Source organism: Ranitomeya imitator, chromosome 5 (genome assembly GCF_032444005.1).
Source record: "Ranitomeya imitator isolate aRanImi1 chromosome 5, aRanImi1.pri, whole genome shotgun sequence".
NCBI lineage: Eukaryota > Metazoa > Chordata > Amphibia > Anura > Dendrobatidae > Ranitomeya > Ranitomeya imitator.
In genome coordinates this window covers 687768029-687784552 of record NC_091286.1, presented here as the reverse complement: position 1 = coordinate 687784552, position 16524 = coordinate 687768029, and positions in this window count along the sequence as shown.

Here is a 16524-nt window from a genome sequence, read left to right as displayed (position 1 = left end):
TTACTCTGCTCCGCTCCCGTTGCTGCAGAAACCTTTTGCTGCAGTTCCTCTCTGCAATCCTTGCGGTTCCACTCTGCTTAGCTTCTGCAGTATCTCTTGCTGCAGCTTCTCTCCACATTCCTTGTGGCTCTGCTCAGCTTTTGTTGCTATGCTATCTCTTGCTGCTTTTCCACTCCTATCAGCAGTCTTGCACTCCTCTCCTGTGTGAACAGGTCCCTACCTGTTTCTTCATACCTCATTCCTTTCTACTTGTTTCCTTTCCTGCACCTCCAGTGTGAACAGGTCCCTACCTGTTCCTCCAAACTACATATCTGTACCTGCACCTCCAGTGTGAACAGGCCCCTACCTGTTCCTCCAAAATACATATCTGTAGCTGCACCTCCAGTGTGAACAGGTCCCTACCTGTTCCTCCAAACTACATATCTGTACCTGCACCTCCAGTATGAACAGGCCCCCACCTGTTCCTCCAAACTACATATCTGTACCTGCACCTCCAGTATGAACAGGCCCCCACCTGTTCCTCCAAACTACATATCTGTACCTGCACCTCCAGTATGAACAGGCCCCCACCTGTTCCTCCAAACTACATATCTGTACCTGCACCTCCAGTATGAACAGGCCCCCACCTGTTCCTCCAAACTACATATCTGTACCTGCACCTCCAGTATGAACAGGTCCCTACCTGTTCCTCCAAACTACATATCTGTACCTGCACCTCCAGTGTGAACAGGCCCCTACCTGTTCCTCCAAACTACATATCTGTACCTGCACCTCCAGTGTGAACAGGCCCCTACCTGTTCCTCCAAACTATATATCTGTACCTGCACCTCCAGTGTGAACAGGCCCCTACCTGTTCCTCCAAACTACATATCTGTACCTGCACCTCCAGTGTGAACAGGTCCCTACCTGTTCCTCCAAACTACATATCTGTACCTGCACCTCCAGTATGAACAGGCCCCTACCTGTTCCTTCATATACCACATCAACCAATCCTGTGTTCCTGCCATTCCTGCCCTGCCTTCCAGTCCTGTGTTCTCTGCCATGCCTCCCAATCCTGTGTGCCTGCCGTTCCTGCCCTGCCTTCCAGTCCTGTGCTCCTGCTGTCCTAGCCAGTCCTGGGTTCTCTGCCGTGTCTCTGCCAGCCTACTCGTCTGAGTTCCAGCCGTGCTCTTCTGCCAGTCCTGCCTAATGCCCGCACCAATCCTGGTGTTCCTGTCTCCCAAGTGGGATCAGCAGCCACAGCCAGACACCACCCTGGAGTAGCACCTGGCAGCTGCCTGCTGCACAAGCCTGTCCTCACCATCAGAGGCTCCAGTGAAAACCCAGGCAGCTGTCATAGTCACGCCCCTTCCAGGGTAGTCTGGTTTGTGGTACAGTGGGGCCACAAACCCCCCGAGCTCACGCCCACCAGTCAGGGCGTGAGCGTGACAGACATCCTGACCGAGATTTGTGCCGAGGGGATCATGTGACCTACACCCGCCACTGGAGCGAGGAACGTTAAACTATGTGCACCTGCAGGGGCGCCACCTGGTGCCAAAACTAAGACCACCAGCGCTATCCCTCCAGTCTCTGAAACAGCAACTCCTCAAACCAACACTACTACAACCGTGTGCATAATCACCACCACTGAAACTGCCGCTGTGGCAAATGCTATAGCTGACATCCAAACTCTGGCGGCTATTGTCTTGACCATACATGAGGGGCGAACCAATGACGTTGATATAGCATCAGATGAGGACTCGGATACAAACCTTCCCAGGCCAGGAAGTGTTCATTACCGGCTGATGCCTTACAAACTACTATAAGAGAACAACACATATCTTGAAATGACTGTAAATAGTTACATGTTCATCTTTGCTGCTACTTTTCCAAGTTTATTAAACCCAGCCAGGGTTTTCACTTAAAGGGGTCCCCTGTTTAAAGGGATCCTGTGTTTTGCACAGTTGCCTTATGTTTAAAGACATTGGAGTCATGGACGGTGAATGATTCACAAACTTTAATTTATAAATAGTTTGCACCTTCTTAAAGGTGCTTCCTACTGGTTTTACAAAAGTTTTTTGTGAGGATAATGTATAATATAAGTTTTAGTTTCTCTTGCCAGGACATATAGGGTGGGCGTTGACCCCCTTTCTCTCTGTGTTTCTGTATGCGGAGATGTGTATGTGTAGATCCCAAACCCCTCATGCCCCTCCCAGAATAATTTTTACAACCGCTATAGCTGCAGTGAACAGTTGTGGCAGCTAGAAATGGTCTGATATCCCTCTGAAAACATGTGGTTCTTTGTCCTGTTATAGTGAGATATTGGGCTACCGATTTAGGCTAGGAAAATAATAAGTCCATGTTGCGAATCTCCATCGGCGGATCTGTCAGCCACTGTAAGCGCAAGCCTCTAATTCCAACAGGTAAAAATAAGGATTTCTCCGGAACTGTGTGTCCCAACTAGCCCGAATTTAGTACCAATAGAAAGCCAATGGTAAAAGAAGATGAATGAGGGATGTGCTGGGATTCTGACATGTTCTGGAGCAGAGATATGAGACTTATACAAATTTGTGTCAAATTTGGTAAGTCTGAGGAGAGGGGAGGGTGTGAGTTAACCAACCCTTTTAGTGATGTCACCAGGCTGAACTATAAGTTTTCTGCAAGTCACCCAGCCATCAGTCTGAGTTTTGCCTGAGGAGCTGTACTATGCATTGGGACATCTGGGCTCTGCCTGCCAGCATGGTTTGCCTGCAATGATCTGAGAACATGTGAGTTTTACCTTTTCTCATTTAATCCCGTTATGTTATAATTACCTTGTACATATTTTCAATTGTCTCTTTTGTAACATCCTTGTAATATTTTTTATAAACATTGCCTTATCTTTCGGAGTAAAATATCTAAATTACTAGTTTCGTTCTCTTGTTCTAAAACGTATCCTAAGTCTTCTGAAGGGAATTACACTACTGTTTTGGGTTAGCTTCGGACCCGTTTTATTGAAGCTGGTGGCAGCATACCTTGCTCTGTGCCTTTGGGAGTCGTTGTAGCGATGGCTGTGTTGATAATTATTGTTCCTGCCTGAGTGGGAGTAGTTATATCGCCTCGGGGCAGCGTGCCCAATAGCCAGTACATAGCAGGCAGCCTTTCTTACTAATTACCCTAGGTGCAGTACCTAATCTGACCTGAAGGTAAGGGGGGGCGCCTGAGAGCTGCAAGTTTTCAAGTGGAACTGTAAAGCGGGATATAAATAAATCCCTGCAGTTCGTGTTATATTGCAGAGCAGTGGGATAACTAAAATAAGCCCCTGCGGTAAACTAAGAGGTCAATAGCCTTGTGTGTGTTTTCATCACAGTGTAGCAGTGGAGGGATACCTAAGATAAATCCGCCTGCACATTTGATAGCCGTCTGTTGGCCTAAAGTCACCCCGATCTGTGACGTAGGGGTGACAGTCACGGTGTGAATCGTGACACTTTTAAAGGGACTGCTTCTAAAGAGACTGTTTCTAATGTTGCTAGATAGTGTTTTGTTTTCCAGAGACCTGAAGAAAAACCCGTCTGGCGCGGAAGGATTCCGGGTCTGGATACACGCCTTGTAGCCCACCTAAGACCAACGGTGAGGGATAATGTGTGGGTCCCTCGCATCGTTGCTGCTGTTCTAAAGTTTTAATTGACTCGAATATTAATGTGATTGAGAATATATATAATAAACACACCAGCGCTTACTGAACCTCAACAAAAACCCTTAGCAGCTTGACTCAAAACAGAATAGTAAAGGTATTAAATAGCAACATTACGATGGTCACTCATATATATATATATATATATATATATATATATATATTAATATGTTGCCGTATAGCGGATCTAATACAAACCCAGTCGTACAAGAACTAAATGGGGGGGAATTGTGGAAACCACAAAAGACGACCAATACTGGGTAAATAACCAATATATATTATCTTTATTAACACAATACAAAATATAACAATCATAAAAACTTTGGACAGTAATGGTACACGGTGACTCACTGGTGGCGAAAAACCCAACAAGCCGCCGCCATACAAAAAGACGTGCAGACCGGAGAAAACACACAGGCTACCATAAAAAGGCACACATATACTGATAAATGGGTACACAAGAAAAGCTGGTAGAAGTGTGACTTGTGCATAGTACATAGCGTGTTTGTGGTTTCCACAATTCCCCCCCATTTGACTCAAAACAGGTGGACACCACCCCTGATGTAAACAATGGATAAGAAAAAAAGGTAGAGACCGCGCATAAGGGAGTGCACTAGAAATAACACTGTTGTGAATTCTGTGGTCAAGCTCCCTCCTGTGGTCATGAGTGGTACTTCGGCTGGTTCTGTCTATGAGCTTCCTCTGGTGGATGTGAGTGGGGCTGCGGCTTCTGAGTTTCCTTCCTCAGGTGACGAGATTAAGTCGTTAGGTGCTGCTCTATTTAACTCCACCTAGTTCTTTGTTCCTGGCCTCCAGTCAATGTTCCAGTATTGGTCTAGCTCTCTCCTGGATCGTTCTTGTGGCCTGTCTGCTCTGCATAAGCTAAGTTTTGCTTGTGTTACTTTTGTTTGCTATATTTTCTGTCCAGCTTGCTATATTGGTTTTTCTTGCTTGCTGGAAGCTCTGAGACGCAGAGGGAGCACCTCCGTACCGTTAGTCGGTGCGGAGGGTCTTTTTGCCCCCTCTGCGTGGTTGTTTGTAGGTTTTTGTGCTGACCGCAAAGCTATCTTTCCTATCCTCGGTCTATTCAGTAAGTCGGGCCTCACTTTGCTAAAATCTATTTCATCTCTGTGTTTGTATTTTCATCTCAACTCACAGTCATTATATGTGGGGGGCTGCCTTTTCCTTTGGGGAATTTCTCTGAGGCAAGGTAGGCTTATTTTTCTATCTTCAGGGCTAGCTAGTTTCTTAGGCTGTGCCGAGTTGCATAGGGAGCGTTAGGCGCAATCCACAGCTATTTCTAGTGTGTTTGATAGGATTAGGGATTGCGGTCAGCAGAGTTCCCACGTCTCAGAGCTCGTCCTATGTTAGTAACTATCAGGTCACTTTGTGTGCTCTTAAACCACTAGGTCCATTGTGGTTCTTAATCACCTGTTCATAACAGTACTGGAGGCCCAAAGTACTAATGCTTCTCAATAGAGGGAAAAGAGAAGTTCTGAGACCATTTTTTTTTCTCTGTACTGTGTTTTGTCTTTCTTTTCCCCTAGACATTTGGGTGGTTCAGGACACAGGTGTAGTGATGGACATTAAAGATCTGTCTTCTTGTGTGGATCATCTCACTGCAAGAGTACAAAATATTCAAGACTTTGTGGTTCAGAAGTCTATGTTAGAACCAAGAATTCCTATTCCTGATTTGTTTTCTGGAGATAGAGCTAAGTTTCTGAGTTTTAAGAATAATTGTAAACTGTTTCTGGCTTTGAAACCCCGCTCCTCTGGTGACCCAGTTCAACAAGTTAAGATCATTATTTCTTTATTACGTGGCGACCCTCAAGACTGGGCATTTTCCCTTGCGCCAGGAGATCCTGCATTATGTAATACTGATGCGTTTTTTCTGGCGCTCGGATTGCTGTATGATGAACCTAATTCAGTGGATCAGGCAGAGAAAAATTTGCTGGCTCTGTGTCAGGGTCAGGATGAGGTCGAGATATATTGTCAGAAGTTTAGGAAGTGGTCTGTGCTCACTCAATGAATGAATGTGCGCTGGCAGCAATTTTCAGAAAAGGTCTCTCTGAAGCCCTTAAGGATGTCATGGTGGGATTTCCTAGGCCTGCTGGTCTGAATGAGTCTATGTCTTTGGCTATTCAGATCGGTCGACGCTTGCGTGAGCGTAAAACTGTGCACCATTTGGCGGTATTATCTGAGCATGGACCTGAGCCTATGCAGTGCGATAGGACTTTGACCAGAGCTGAACGGCAAGAACACAGACGTCAGAATGGGCTGTGTTTTTACTGTGGTGATTCCACTCATGCTATCTCCGATTGTCCTAAGCGCACTAAGCGGTTCGCTAGGTCTGCCACCATTGGTATGGTACAGTAGAAATTTCTTTTGTCCGTTACTTTGATCTGCTCTTTGTCATCCTATTCTGTCATGGCATTTGTGGATTCAGGCGCTGCCCTGAATTTGATGGACTTGGACTTTGCTAGGCGCTGTGGGTTTTTCTTGGAGCCCTTGCAGTATCCTATTCCATTGAGAGGAATTGATGCTACGCCTTTGGCCAAGAATAAGCCTCAGTACTGGACCCAGCTGACCATGTTCATGGCTCCTGCGCATCAGGAGGATATTCGCTTTTTGGTGTTGCATAATCTGCATGATGTGGTCGTGTTGGGGTTGCCATGGCTACAAGTCCATAATCCAGTATTGGATTGGAAATCAATGTCTGTGTCCAGCTGGGGTTGTCAGGGGGTACATGGTGATGTTCCATTTCTGTCTATTTCATCATCCACCCCTTCTGAGGTCCCAGAGTTCTTGTCGGATTACCGGGATGTATTTGATGAGCCCAAGTCCAGTGCCCTACCTCCGCATAGGGATTGTGATTGTGCTATCGATTTGATTCCTGGTAGTAAGTTTCCTAAAGGTCGACTGTTTAATTTATCTGTGCCTGAGCACGCCGCTATGCGGAGTTATGTAAAGGAATCCTTGGAGAAGGGTCATATTCGCCCGTCGTCGTCGCCATTGGGAGCAGGGTTCTTTTTTGTGGCCAAGAAGGATGGTTCGCTGAGACCTTGTATTGATTACCGCCTTCTAAATAAAATCACGGTCAAATTTCAGTACCCCTTGCCGCTCCGGTCTGATTTGTTTGCTCGGATTAAGGGGGCTAGTTGGTTCACCAAGATAGATCTTCGTGGTGCGTATAATCTTGTGCGTATTAAACAGGGCGATGAATGGAAAACAGCATTTAATACGCCCGAGGGCCATTTTGAGTACCTGGTTATGCCATTCGGGCTTTCTAATGCTCCATCAGTGTTTCAGTCCTTTATGCATGACATCTTCCGAGAGTACCTGGATAAATTCCTGATTGTATACTTGGATGATATTTTGGTCTTCTCGGATGATTGGGAGTCTCACGTGAAGCAGGTCAGAATGGTGTTCCAGGTCCTGCGTGCGAATTCTTTGTTTGTGAAGGGGTCAAAGTGTCTCTTTGGTGTTCAGAAGATTTCATTTTTGGGTTTCATTTTTTCCCCTTCTACTATCGAGATGGACCCTGTTAAAGTTCAGGCCATTTATGATTGGACTCAGCCTACATCTCTGAAGAGTCTGCAAAAGTTCCTGGGCTTTGCTAATTTTTATCGTCGCTTCATCAGTAATTTTTCTAGTGTTGCTAAACCGTTGACTGATTTGACCAAGAAAGGTGCTGATGTGGTCAATTGGTCTTCTGCTGCTGTGGAAGCTTTTCAGGAGTTGAAGCGTCGTTTTTCTTCTGCCCCTGTGTTGTGCCAACCAGATGTTTCGCTCCTGTTCCAGGTCGAGGTTGATGCTTCTGAGATTGGAGCAGGGGGTGTTTTGTCGCAAAGAAGTTCTGATGGCTCAGTGATGAAACCATGCGCCTTCTTTTCCAGGAAGTTTTCGCCTGCTGAGCGTAATTATGATGTTGGCAATCGAGAGTTGCTGGCCATGAAGTGGGCATTCGAGGAGTGGCGTCATTGGCTTGAAGGAGCTAAGCATCGCGTGGTGGTCTTGACTGATCACAAGAACTTAAGTTTCAGAAGTGAAGGACAGCATCCAATCCAGGTGAAGAAATAAACACTTTATTGTGCCATAGGTGCAACGTTTCAACCCCAAAGGGGTCTTTATCAAGTTTTGTGCCCGACTCTCCGGGTTTGTCTGAGCCGGCGGGTATTCTCAAAGAGGGGGTAATTTTGTCTGCCATCTCCCCTGATTTGCGGCGGGTGCTGCAAAAATTTCAGGCTAATAGACCTGACCGTTGCCCAGCGGAGAAACTGTTTGTCCCTGATAAATGGACGAGTAGCGTTATCTCTGAGGTTCATTGTTCGGTGTTGGCTGGTCATCCTGGAGACTTTGGTACCAGAGATTTGGTGGCTAAATCCTTTTGGTGGCCGTCTCTGTCGCGGGATGTGCGTTAGTTTGTGCAGTCCTGTGGGATTTGTGCTCGGGCTAAGCCCTGCTGTTCTCGTGCCAGTGGGTTGCTTTTGCCCTTGCCAGTCCCGAAGAGGCCCTGGACACATATCTCTATGGATTTTATTTCGGATCTCCCCGTCTCTCAAAAAATGTCGGTCATTTGGGTTGTTTGTGATCGCTTCTCTAAGATGGTCCATTTGGTACCCTTGTCTAAATTGCCTTCTTCCTCTGATTTGGTGCCATTGTTCTTCCAGCATGTGGTTCGTTTACATGGCATTCCGGAGAACATCGTTTCTGACAGAGGTTCCCAGTTTGTTTCAAGGTTTTGGCGAGCCTTTTGTGCTAGGATGGGCATTGATTTGTCTTTTTCCTCGGCTTTCCATCCTCAGACAAATGGCCAGACTGAACGAACCAATCGGACCTTGGAAACATATCTGAGATGTTTTGTTTCTGCCGATCAGGATGATTGGGTGTCCTTTTTGCCTTTGGCACAGTTCGCCCTTAATAATCGGGCCAGCTCGGCTACTTTGGTTTCGCCGTTTTTCTGCAATTCTGGTTTCCATCCTCGTTTCTCTTCAGGGCAGGTTGAGTCTTCTGACTGTCCTGGTGTGGATACTGTGGTGGATAGGTTGCAGCAGATTTGGACTCATGTGGTGGACAATTTGACATTGTCTCAGGAGAAGGCTCAACGTTTCGCTAACCGTAGGCGCTGTGTGGGTCCCCGACTTCGTGTTGGGGATTTGGTTTGGTTGTCATCTCGTTATATTCCTATGAAAGTTTCCTCTCCTAAGTTTAAGCCTCGTTCCATTGGTCCGTATAGGATTTCTGAGGTTCTTAATCCTGTGTCTTTTCGTTTGACCCTTCCAGCATCTTTTTCCATCCATAACGTATTCCATAGGTCATTGTTGCGGAGATACGTGGCACCTGTGGTTGCATCCGTTGATCCTCCTGCCCCGGTTTTGGTTGAGGGGGAGTTGGAGTATATAGTGGAGAAGATTTTGGATTCTCGTATTTCGAGACGGAAACTCCAGTACCTGGTTAAGTGGAAGGGTTATGGCCAGGAAGATAATTCCTGGGTCTTTGCCTCTGATGTTCATGCTGCCGATCTGGTTTGTGCCTTTAATTTGGGTCATCCTGGTCGGCCTGGGGGCTCTGGTGAGGGTTCGGTGACCCCTCCTCAAGGGGGGGTACTGTTGTGAATTCTGTGGTCAAGCTCCCTCCTGTGGTCATGAGTGGTACTTCAGCTGGTTCTGTCTATGAGCTTCCTCTGGTGGATGTGAGTGGGGCTGCGGCTTCTGAGTTTCCTTCCTCAGGTGACGAGATTAAGGCGTTAGGTGCTGCTCTATTTAACTCCACCTAGTTCTTTGTTCCTGGCCTCCAGTCAATGTTCCAGTATTGGTCTAGCACTCTCCTGGATCGTTCTTGTGGCCTGTCTGCTCTGCATAAGCTAAGTTTTGCTTGTGTTACTTTTGTTTGCTATATTTTCTGTCCAGCTTGCTATATTGGTTTTTCTTGCTTGCTGGAAGCTCTGAGACGCAGAGGGAGCACCTCCGTACCGTTAGTCGGTGCAGAGGGTCTTTTTGCCCCCTCTGCGTGGTTGTTTGTAGGTTTTTGTGCTGACCGCAAAGCTATCTTTCCTATCCTCGGTCTATTCAGTAAGTCGGGCCTCACTTTGCTAAAATCTATTTCATCTCTGTGTTTATATTTTCATCTCAACTCACAGTCATTATATGTGGGGGGCTGCCTTTTCCTTTGGGGAATTTCTCTGAGGCAAGGTAGGCTTATTTTTCTATCTTCAGGGCTAGCTAGTTTCTTAGGCTGTGCCGAGTTGCATAGGGAGCGTTAGGCGCAATCCACGGCTATTTCTAGTGTGTTTGATAGGATTAGGGATTGCGGTCAGCAGAGTTCCCACGTCTCAGAGCTCGTCCTATGTTAGTAACTATCAGGTCACTTTGTGTGCTCTTAAACCACTAGGTCCATTGTGGTTCTTAATCACCTGTTCATAACATAACACACAATGAAAATAGTATGCAATGCCACAGCACATGGAGGCATATAATGAACCAAAAAAATCCCCTTAGACGCTGTGAGCCCTTCTGATCAATGAATACTTCTGATCAGAAAACAGCGATACACAAAAAGCCTGGGCAAAATCACTGATGTAAATGTAGTAAATTAATACATAACCGGCAACAAAGTAAACTCAAGTACAATGGGATAGACCCCTTGGCATATATGGTAACCGTACGTATGTGATGAGCCGGAGTTCAGGCGCCAGCCAGATGCGGAGCTAAGCGTGGCGCTGTGAGGTAGAATGTCCGGCGTCAGGTATAAGGATGCGGTGGAAGGTCTGCAAATCCCGGAATGATACCACACAAGGGCGCTGCAGGGAGGCTGCGTAGAGCCAGGGAAAGCCCCGGCCGGTGGCGTCCCTGGATACGAGCACGAGGGAAGATGGCCGACAGGGAACTGAGCGTGTGACTTCACAGCTTGAGAACTACGGAGCGGCACTTGGGACAAGGTAGTAACCAACGCGTTTCAAAGTAACAGCGTCCTTCTCCAGGGTCCAACGCGTTTCAAAGGAACAGCGTCCTTCTTCGTCAGACGAACTGAACTCCGGCTCATCACATAGCCACATCTTACGGCACATTTACAGCTCCCCCATGTGAAATACAGGGGTTACAGGGACGGTTACCATATATGCCAAGGGGTCTATCCCATTGTACTTGAGTTTACTTTGTTGCTGGTTATGTATTAATTTACTACATTTACATCAGTGATTTTGCCCAGGCTTTTTGTGTATCGCTGTTTTCTGATCAGAAGGATTCATTGATCAGAAGGGCTCACAGCGTCTAAGGGGATTTTTTTTGGTTCATTATATGCCTCCATGTGCTGTGGCATTGCATACTAATTTCATTGTGTGTTATTTCTAGTGCACTCCCTTATGCGCGGTCTCTACCTTATTTTCTTATTAATGTGATTGACCTTTTTCACTACCTCAGTAAAAGAGACTTGAGTTCACTCTTAAAGGGAATGTTTGCTAGATGCACTTTGACAGAGTATAGTAAAGAGTTAATATGGTTAATGTAGTAATGAAAGCTGAAGAAGAATAAAGTAACCCGCGGGGGTTGGATGAAAACTTTACATTTGAATAAAGATAGAACGTTTGCCTTTGCACTTAACAGATAGTATACCCGTGAGGGTTGTGGTATTTCATAGTTAGTTCAAAGTTATATTGTTTTCTTAATGGTTCCGTATTGTCTAAAAGTGAATTCACAATGTATGTTTTGTTATGCAACGTTCAAGAGTCCTCACCTCCCATAAAGGGAAGCATCAGTTATATTAATTTGTTTCATTGCATTTCAAAAATTTGGATGTCTTTTGCTAACCTGTAACAGTTGTTTTCTTTTCTCAGTCCGGAAGTACTGGATTTAATGGGAAGGGGGGGGGGAGTGCGGCGCCCCAGGGTCCTGGTCGTCGCAGTGGTAATGCTTTCCTCTTGGGGAGAGTGATGCTACGTTTGGAGGCAAAGAAGGATAACTGCATCCAGGTATCACAAACATGCAAACACATTTCACACTCCAGGCCACCAGGGGGAGCTTCTGCTCCTATTTATTAGGTCACTCGCCACATAGGTAAAACTGGTTGCCTGTAGGGAAAGTTAGTTAGTTGCTGGCTGAGCTCAGCTCAGTGAGTTGGTCCCTGATAGGGGTGGGATCCTGTCAGTGAGCGAAGGAGAAAGGACACGAAGCTGTGCATGCCCTCAGAGCTACAGTTCCTAGGAAGAGACATCGAAGGCAGAACTGTATTGCAGCGAGCGTGAAGGAAGTCATAGCAAAGGAGAGGATAGCAGAAGGGCACAGCCCTACACAGGCTGCCTCCTTCAGAGGCGCAGAAGCCCGGTAGCCAGAACACCGAGGGAGTAAGGACTTTTATGCTTTGCTCCAGAGACCGGCAGGACAGCTAATTGCAAGTTACCTGTCCGCCCTACACCCAATAGGCACGGTGGCACCCCTTAGAGGCTGGGGCATGCTAGAGTCTCTATAAACCGCCTCAAGCCACCAGACATACGGGTTTGTCCTATCCTATATGGGGGACAGAGAGAAAGACATTACATCTGTGAGGACCTTATGTGAAGCCTTAGGCAATAAGGAACTACAACACTGCAGCGCAAGGGAAGGCTACTGATTTCCACCTGGACAAGTAGACTCTGGACTTGACTCCAAACCAGCCGGACTCTGCCTGCCCTGTGATCTGATGCCCTGGACTGTGGATGTTGAAGTCTTCAGTAAAGGTAAAGAGACTGCAACCTTGTGTTCTCGTTCTTCTCTGCGCCTCTCACCATTCACCATCTATGCACTGGGAAGCCCTAGTGACATACTTCACCTGTGGGAAGGTATACCATCTAGCTGCCATATCATCACCCCAGCAGACCCCTTAAAGCAGCGTCGTTCTCCCTGACCGAATACCACAGGTGGCGTCACGAACATAAACTTTATCCCTTTAAACACCTTTCCCTTTTACACGGAAGTCCCAGGGCTGCGGATCGGGTCAGCCACCGTGACATCCCCCTGTGAACCGCAGGACCCAGTACCGAGTGCCCTTGGGGGGCGATCCATGAACATGCTCCTATATTTTGCACACAAATCAACCTACACTCCAGTTCATTTTTTCAGTTGTATAATTGCTGGAAATGGAGCTGATAGGACTGAAACCTTACTCCACCGCAGCCAGGGGGCATCACAGCAAGCAGAACGCAGGAGATGGAGCATGAGACAGACACACCGAAGGTTCAAACCAGGGATAGAACAACAGAGATGTTGCAGAGTGCGTCTTCTTGCAGTCACCGCTGTACTTAGGAGAGCTTCAATCAGCAAGATATCTTGAGTAAACAGTATTTACTTCATACTGGATAAACATGAGATACAATTCAGTGTCACACAGTCCGTGCACTGAAGACAACACATTCATGAAGAAAAGCAAAACCGAAAGTAAGAAAAGACAACAAACCACTGAGAGCTTCCCTCCCCACATTACAGCAAGTATATAACTTTACACACTATCGCCATCTACTGTCTGGTTAGTATAAAGTCGTCCTTTCACTTATAATAAGTCCCAATCTGTTGCATATGCCAACACCCTTTCTCAACAGTAAGGACTTATTCAATCAAACCCAACTTTTTTATTAGTCTCTGATGTTTATCAGCATTCAGCGCCTTCGTGAAAATGTCTGCTGTCATTTCTTCAGTAGGACAGTACTCTAACTTCAAGACTCCTTGTTCCTGATGATCTCTCAAGAAATGATATTTCACATCAATATGTTTGGTTCTTGGATTGACTCTTTCCATCTGAGCAAGAACAAGACATCCTTGATTGTCCTCTTTTAGTTTTGTTGGTGCCAACTGTGGTTGTCCTAATTCTGTCAACAATTGTCTTAACCACAGTACTTCTTGACTCGCATGTGCTGCGGCAACATATTCTGCTTCTGTTGAAGATAGTGTCACAATTGACTGTTTCTTACTTGTCCAACTTATTGGTCCACCTGAGAGGAAAAAATATGTCCACTGGTAGATCTTCTGTCAGTTGGATCTCCAGCCCAATCTGCATCAACATATCCTGTTAAAATGCAATCATCGCTTGTGGGTAATTTCAGCTTAACATTGCTAGTTCCTTTCAAATAACGCATTACTCTCTTCACGGCATTCCAATCAGCTTTATTTGGTTTTGATACCTTTCTACTCAGGATTCCTACTGCTGCTGCGATGTCTGGTCTTGTAACGGTCGCTAGATACAGTAGTTTTCCTATTGCTGTTCTGTATTCTTCATTATTTGGTAGCATATTTTGTTCACTGTTCATCTCTTTGAGATAATTAGTTTCCATTGGAGACTTTACTGTTTTTGCATCTTTTAACCCCTTAGCGACCGCCGATACGCCTTTTAACGGCGGCCGCTAAGGGTACTTAAACCACAGCGCCGTTAATTAACGGCGCTGTGGAAAAAGTCCATAGCGCCCCCCAGAGGCCGATTTTCTCCGGGGTCTCGGCTGCCGAGGGTAGCCGAGACCCCAGAGAACATGATTCGGGGGGTTTTTAACCCACCCCGCATTTGCGATCGCCGGTAATTAACCGTTTACCGGCGATCGCAAAAAAAAAAAAGCGATCTCTTTATAATTTCTCTGTCCTCCGATGTGATCGCACATCGGAGGACAGAGAAAAGGGGTCCCAGGTGGCCCCCCAATACTCACCTAGCTCCCCCGATGCTCCTCGTGTCTCCCGGTGGGCGCCGCCATCTTCAAAATGGCGGGCGCATGCGCAGTGCGCCCGCCGGCCGGCACCGGGAGAATCTTTGGGGTCTCGGCTGCCGGGGGTAGCCGAGACCCCAAAGAGCACGATCGGGGTCGGTATTACCGACCCCTGTTTTGCGATCGCCGGTAATTAACTGTTTACCGGCGACCGCAAAAAAAAAAAAAAAAAAGTAAAGTGTAATTCTCTGTCCTCTGATGTGATCGCACATCAGAGGACAGAGAAATAGGGGGATTCGGGGACCCTAGCATACTCACCTAGGTCCCTGGATCCTCTTGCTGCTCCTCCTGGCGGCCGGCAGCAGAACATGGCGGACGCATGCCCAGTGCGCCCGCCATCTGTCTCCATCTGCCGGCCGGCAGGAGAACAGCAGTTGGGGCTAAAATTAGGGTTAGGGGTAGGGTTAGGGTTAGGGGTAGGGGTAGGGTTAGGGGTAGGGCTAGGGTTAGGGCTAGGGTTGGGGCTAAATTTAGGGTTAGGGTTGGGGCTAAACTTAGGGTTAGGCTTCTTTCACACTTACGTCGGTACGGGGACGTCGCAATGCGTCGGCCCGACATACCGACGCACGTTGTGAAAATTGTGCACAACGTGGGCAGCAGCTGTAGTTTTTCAACGCATCCGCTGCCAAATCTATGTCCTGGGGAGGAGGGGGCGGAGTTACGGCCACGCATGCGCGGTCAGAAATGGCGGATGCGACGTACAAAAAAAGTTTCATTGAACGTTTTTTTGTGCCGACGCTCCGCCAAAACACAACTGATCCAGTGCACGACGGACGCGACGTGTGGCCATCCGTCACGATCCGTCGGCAATACAAGTCTATGGGCAAAAAACGCATCCTGCGGGCACATTTGCAGGATCCGTTTCTTGTCCAAAACGACGGATTGCGACGGAATGCCAAACGACGCAAGTGTGAAAGTAGCCTTAGGGTTAGGGTTGGGGCTAAAGTTAGGGCTAGGGTTGGGGCTAAAGTTAGGGTTAGAGCTGGGATTAGGGTTAGGGTTTGGATTAGGGTTGGTATTAGGGTTAGGGTTGGCATTAGGGTTACGCTTGGGATTAGGGTTAGGTTTGGGATTAGGGTTAAGGTTAGGGTTGTGATTAGGGGTGTATTGGGATTAGGGTTAGGTTTGAGGTTAGGGTTGAGATTAGGATTAGGGGTGTGTTGGATTTAGGGTTTTGATTAGGGTTATGGTTAGGGTTGACATTAGGGTTGTTTTGGGGTAAGGGTTGTGATTATGGTTAGGGTTAGTGATTAGGATTATGGATGAGGTTGGGATTAGGGTTAGGGGTGTGTTGGGGTTAGGGTTGGAGCTAGATTTGGGGGGTTTCCACTGTTTAGGTACATCAGGGGGTCTCCAAACACGACAGCCAATTTTGCGCTCAAAAAGTCAAATGGTGCTCCCTCCCTTCTGAGCTCTGCCATGCGCCCAAACAGTGGGTTACCCCCACATATGGGGCATCAGCGTACTCGGGATAAATTGGACAACAACTTCTGGGGTCCAATTTCTCTTGTTACCCTTGTGAAAATAAAAACTTGGGGGCTACAAAATCTTTTTTGTGAAAAAAAAAATATTTTTTATTTTCACGACTCTGCATTCTAAACTTCTGTGAAGCACTTGGGCATTCAAAGTTCTCACCACACATCTAGATAAGTTCCTTGGGGGGGTCTAGTTTCCAAAATGGGGTCACTTGTGGGGGGTTACTACAGTTTAGGTACATCAGGGGCTCTGCAATCGCAACATAATGCCCACAGACCATTCTATCAAAGTCTGCATTCCAAAACGGCGCTCCTTCCCTTCCGAGCTCTGCCGTGTGCCCAAACAGTGGTTTACCCCCACATATGGCGCATCAGCGTACTCGGGATAAATTGGACAACAACTATTGCAGTCCAATTTCTCCTGTTACCCTTGTGAAAATAAAAACTTGGGGGCTACAATATCTTTTTTGTGGAAAAAAAAATATTTTTTATTTTCACGACTCTGCATTCTAAACTTCTGTGAAGCACTTGGGCATTCAAAGTTCTCACCACACATCTAGATAAGTTCCTTGGGGGGTCTAGTTTCCAAAATGGGGTCACTTGTGGAGGGTTTCTACTGGTTAGGTACATCAGGGGCTCTGCAAACGCAACATAATACCCGCAGACCATTCTATCAAAGT